This window comes from Carassius auratus, unplaced genomic scaffold, assembly GCF_003368295.1.
Source record: "Carassius auratus strain Wakin unplaced genomic scaffold, ASM336829v1 scaf_tig00023997, whole genome shotgun sequence".
Taxonomy (NCBI): domain Eukaryota; kingdom Metazoa; phylum Chordata; class Actinopteri; order Cypriniformes; family Cyprinidae; genus Carassius; species Carassius auratus.
Window position 1 is genome coordinate 26,437 of NW_020525310.1, and position 6,609 is coordinate 33,045.

A 6,609-nucleotide genomic window follows, 5' to 3' on the forward strand; every position below is an offset into this window, starting at 1 on the left:
TTTTGAGTTTATTTTTACGAAATCCAAAACATGCCAATTGTTTTGTAACTAATTTTATTTATAACTACATTTAATTGTCTTTTTGAATACGTAAAAAAAAAAAAAAAAAAAAAAAAAAAAATTACAACATTGACTCAAATACTTTAGTGTGAATCATGCAGTACCAACCTCTATAAAAGAAGAGCTCTTTATGTGCAGAGCTCACGATTGGGTGACAGTGTCAACATTTATACCGTGTTCACCTTTTTCCCCAAGACATCTTGTATGTTCAAATATTAATTAAGTATACTGGACACCCTGTGCAAGAGTTAAGGACAAAGAAGTATTCAGCTTTTGCCAAGGTAATGAAACCGTATGACAGTTTAAGATATTCTTTCCTCCTTCAGTCACGAACGTTACACCGTCGACCTCCAGGTAACTTACGAGAAGAGGTCCTCCGGTTTCCATTCCAGCAGATCCCATGCGCGGTTGCTAATGTATAGCGCTGCTGTTAGATGCCATACTCAACATGTTTTCCATGAGCAAAGTTGGGCACTTTCTGATTTTTTTGGGGTGGGGATGGACATTTTTCTTCAGTTCAGTCAATGGGAGCTATTGTGTGCTCGTGTCACCCTGTGTTAATTTGGGCTCTAATGTATTTGATAAACAAAGGGGCGCTCTTTAGCCTGACAGTCGTGACACCCTGATTCTTGCGTGGGCGCCGTGTGGCGCAGGGTTACGCCGTTAATAACCCACTGGCAGCCATCAAAGGCGCTTTAACCATGATCATTATGATAAAGGGCATACACTTAATTACAGGCCTGCTTAATTATAGCTCTGTTGAAGCTCGTTTGTTTGGTAGAATGCTAATTATACCACCGCACTCTTGGCGAGTCCTCTTTCAATCCACCTCTCTCTTTCTTTCTCGCTCTCGCTTTCTCTCAGAGAGCCGAACACTCTGGCTCATTTTCATGCAAATTGATATCCGGCGAATGTTTTGTCTCTCTCTTTCCCCTTTTTCTTTCGACGTGTGCGAGTGGGGCTTTGTTTTTGGAGTCGAACGTCTCCCTGACAAGACAGGATCAGGAATAATCAAGAGTAATTAACAGGGAGAGAGGGAGGAGAGCGGGTGGGTGGGGGTGGAGGGGCTCAAATACAGTGGAGGATAAAAAAGGCTTTCATCTCGCTTTGTCTGAGTGAATTTCCGAGGGGATTCGGGAACTTTCAGTGTTCTGCCGTTTTCGACCATTAGATTAAGTCAAATGCATTTTCACAACATAGAGAGCAGTGCTCGATATTGAAGGTGTTTGTTTGAAATATTTCAATATTTATTTTTATTGTATTTTATTATGCTGATCTCTGATTGGTCAGTAGTGGAGTTGTCAAGTATTCTTTATGATTTGATCATTGTTCCTGGCAGTCAGTTTCCTGCACTGTACTAGTTTCTTCTCTCTCTTTAAAAAAAAAAAAACAAAATCAGTTCAAATGTTTTGTGTCCATTTATCAACATTTTGATTTAATATGCAGTTAGGAAGTGTTTTTTGTTTGTTTGTTTGTTTTGTTTTGTTTTTTATACACCCCTTCAGGATATGGCTTTATATTCAGAGCACCCTGTTGAGGTTTCTTTTTTTTTCTGTGATCACTTCTATATTCTATAGGATTGTTCCTCTAGCTCAACTGGTAGAGCAATGCCAAGCGCAAGGTTGGGGGTTCGATTCCCCGGGAACACATGATATGTAAAAAATGTATAGCCTGAATGCACTGTAAGTCACTTTGGATAAAAGCGTCTGCTAAATGCATAAATTTAAATTTAATATTCACTTATATTGTTTTCTTTCCCTTTCCAGCTATGGATGATATCCCCTTTATGATCTACAAAAAATCTACTTCCACATTCAGAGATGAAGTAAGTGCTTCTTTAAAAAATAAAATAATAATAATAATAATAATAATAATAATAATAATAATAATAATAGTTGTTGTTGTTGTTGTTGTTGTTTAATAACAAGTTAACCCTTTAACTTTAGGTTCTATTAGTTAACTAGTTAATGTTGCATAGACTATGTATTAGATAACATTTATTAAAATAAACTTAGATTAAATATTAAATTTTTATAATTTATTAAAATAATAATAATTATTCTTATCATTATTGTCATTGTTATTTAATAATTAGTTAACCCTACAATATCAGAGGTAGGGAGGAATTTTTTTTTTTTTTTTTTTTTTTTTTTAAGTGGCAACAATTTATCACATTTTTTAATAATTGCAAATCTTAAATGTGGATTGAGTGGAGGTATATACCTCTTATTTTATTATTATTATGAATTGTTTCTTGATTATGCTATATATATATATATATATATATATATATATATATATATATATATATATATATATATATATATATATATATATTGATAGTTTGTGTTAACTCGGGTCCATTAAATATTATTAATAGATAAATGTTTAATTTTAATCATGTACTTTGTAAGGTCAAGAATTAACATCAACCAATATTAGTAGTATCTTTGATTGTTAGTTCATTAACTAATAAACCTTATGTTAACAAATGGAATATTATTGTACAGTGTGTACAATATTGTACTAATAATGACAATAATGTTTTCCCAAACACTTCCCCAATCTTTCATTGGTTGGAAGGACTGATTGCCCCGCCCATTGGTTGAGCCAGTGTCGAGCTGACTCTGATGCTCAAATAGATCTGTTACTATGCTACTTAATGCAACCAAAGTTTTTCTAGAGCCCCCATCCCGCCAGATGTTGAGCTGTGATGTGGAGTCAGTGCTGCACGAGCCTTCAGCACTACTGTAATGGATCTGCAGCTGATGAATGCATGCAGCCAGGCAGAGCTGGCTCATGGAGGGCCATTTGGCCCCTGTCACAAGAGCTCTGTTCTTATTGTCAGAGAGAGAATAAGAGCGAGAGACAGGATTAAAGAGCTTAAGCATGCTTATTTAACCATGGTCACCTCCATTATGTTTCCTATTTTTTCATGTATTTTTTTTTCTTTATTTCCAGATAGATTCAGTCCATTTCTTGAACATTATCATCAAATCGCCGAAAGAGATTGAAGATGAAGTAAGTTCACATATGCTCAGGTTGACCTAGGTGCTCAGATTAACATACAGAAATTGGTAGAAATTTTATAATTTATAAAATAACAGTAACAAAGTCTTTTTTTAAAGACAGATTAGATTTTTTTTTCTTCTAAAACTGTTTTATTTGCAACTTCGAAAAAATCATTTTTGGTGTACATTTAAGGCTTTTCTATATGTGTTCTCAGTTGTTTGATGCCATGATGATAGCCATTTTTACCAATACGATTATTATTTAAATGTTTATATATATATATATATATATATATATATATATATATATATATATATATATATATATATATATATATATATATATATATACACACACGCTATATAATGTACAATTTTAGGTATATTTTTAAGCTCCAAAAAATGGCACGATAGTTATGTTGAGAAAGCAGGAAGGTACGGTGAAGTAACAAAAAGTTGTATTATTGTTGTTCAAATTGTTCGTTATATTAACATTAAGAGTAATAACAGCAATGCAGTAAAAAAATAATGTGCAAAAAGGCAGTAGTGCGAGGCCAGAATTTTTTGTTAAAAACCAAAGAAAATGAACTTGGTGACACACTAGACTGATAATAGCTTTCATTTCATTACAAGTCATTATCGAATATCTGGAATAAATTATGTGAAAACAACAGGATTTTGTTTTATGATGGCAGTTCGTCTTTGTTTAGTTATACATATTTACTATCCCGTTGACCCCCCTCCCCATCAACACTTTTCATGGCGCATCTCTCCTCGAAGCAGGCTGTGATTAGAAGCAGCAGACCTAGCACGAGGGGAGGGGGATTCATTAATTACAGCCTAACGCAGGCTCCGCAGATGAAGTAAAGCAGAGATAGTGTAACAGCACTGGGTTTAGTGAGGTGGGCGACAGCACAAGATTAATGGAGAAGCGAGGGCTGACGGCGACGGAGTCGGAGCGCTGCCCTGATAATTAGAATCAGTGTGAGAGCATCCACAGCTATTGTTCTTCAGCCGCATCTTCGACCTGGAATGCAGTTTCCCTGCCACCCTGTCAAAAATGCAAGCCGGGATGCTCTTGCTCTGAATCAGTCACTATTGCTCATGCATTGCTTGTGTATGACCCTATGGCATGAACAAGTTAAATTTTGTAAATTAAAAAAAAAAAAAAAAAAAAAAAAATATATATATATATATATATATATATATATATATATATATATGTATATTATTAGTTGTTATTTTTTATTATTGTTGTAAACTTTTAATTTATTTTTTTATATATAGAATGTGTGTTTATGTGTAGAGAGAGAAAATTTTTATAATTATTTTTTATGTATTTTTAAATTTAGTATATAATTTATAAAGGCCTTGTGTTGTGCTTATCTAGAGAGAGAGAGAGGGAAAAAAATCAGTTGCATATGCATATAAAGACTGTTGTGCTTATCTAGTGTTACGCTATATAATGTAAATATTAGTTGAGCTTTTTTGTATATAATTGTGTGTGCGTGTATGTGTGTGTGTGTGTGTGCATGTGTGTTTTGATTATAGATATAAATCATATTTTTTATAGTTGTTTTAATACAGATTTTTTTACATTTTCTGTGTCAGTGCTTACCTTGTGTTACACTAAAATAATATATCTATGTAAATATAAATATTTTGTAGAGCTGTTTGTAATTATATACTGTAATTGTTATTATCATAGTAATTAATTTGATCAATATGTAATGAGCATAACACGGATGCTATAATGCAAAGTGTTAGTGAAGTCTTGGTTTTAAGTGAGCGTATAATATAATTCAGTTGCATTTACAGACTGAGAGCTGAATACATATTTCCAGTAGAAATCGGCACGTATTCCTTCATTAGTCTCTGGATGATAACTTCTCTGCTCAGGGCCTTGACGCACATCGTAATTGACTGATTGCTAATTCTATTAAAAACACATTCATTAAAAAGAGGCATTTTGTGACATTAAACATATGCACATGTAATTGCGGAAAAGCGCCGTAATCACAATCAGGTCCGTCGATAAGACTGCTCTCTAACAAGCATCACTTGAGCCATTTTTTTGTTGAAGATGTTGGTTCCAGCAATTACGCATTCTTTTCATTTCCCAAATGATTTGCAAAACTCGTAGAGATTATAATTGCTTTTAGCCACGCATATCTAATTTGTGTCTTTTTAAGTGTTAATTAGTTAGTGATTTGAGCTGACGTCTTTATGTAGTTTGCACAGCTGAAAAAATTTTATTGAAGGGAGGCTAATGATTTGGGGTGGGGGGTGTGTGTGTATTTTTTCTGCTACCTAGAAAATATGATAATATAAATATATATGCACAATTATGTGATTCCATGCATGTTTGGAAGTGTGACACTTTAAACCAGACAAGACCAGTCATATGTATTTCTAAAGGATGTGTGTGTGTGTGTGTGTGTGTTTGTGTTTGGTCATGTGAGGGAGAAGGAGACTCTGAGAGGACACCCAGAGAGCAGACGGGTAGATATTCAAATGAAGGGGGAATTAATGAAGACAACATGTCACATATTTTCACCTGCTCTGAGCAGGAACAGGAAATGAAGATCTGCTCATCTCGGAGGCTGCCGCCCATGTTCCGCACATCACTGTCCTGTCACGGGCCTGTGTAAAAATGGCAGGCAGTGATACATGCACTCTGTGATAACAGCCCATTCCTTCCCATCCATCATTTACACATGTGCGCGCACACACACACACACATACTTGTTTATTTATTACTTAGTCAGGTGCTGTGTGTGACTTTTTATTATAACTAAGCGGCGTGTGACGTGACATGTTGGTGGAACTTGCAGTTCTGCTGCAGGTAGATGAAGGGCGAGAGAGAGATTTCTGAAAGGAAGAACAAGGTTGTTGTGTGATCCTCCAGCATCACCTAGTGCTGTGAATCTGCATAACATCTTAAACAGGCGTTTTATAAAGCTTCAAGATGTTAAAAGCAAGATTTTTGTTCTTTTATTTATTTTTGCATATGTGTGCATGCATGTATGTCTGTATATATGTCAAATTCATTTAAACACATTAAATCCATTAACCCTTCATTTCATCGTTTTATTTTATTATTTTTGTTTAAAGAGAAAATGCAGTTTTGTTATGTACTTTTATTGAATATAATTCCAAGTTCTCCAATTATTATTATTATTATTATTTTTATTTTTATTTAATTTTTTGCTGTAATTATTATTTAGTATTATTCAGAATGTAGCTGATGATAGAAGCAGGGGTCAGTGATTCAGTAAACTGAGAGAGCATATGATCTTCGTGATTTGTCTATGTTTGTACTTATCTCATGTTAAAACTTATCAGTGACTTCTTCCTGCAAAGTATTTAGACCTTATTATAATTTTATTAGGCTAGTTGTAAGGTTAAATAAGGGAGCAGTCATAAGATTTGTGTATTGTGGAAAGCAGTTAATTCATGTTTGAATTTACCTTGCGATTTAATGGCTGTGTATCTGGAGATGTACACACGGGGGCGCCATTTAGCAGCATTTACTGGG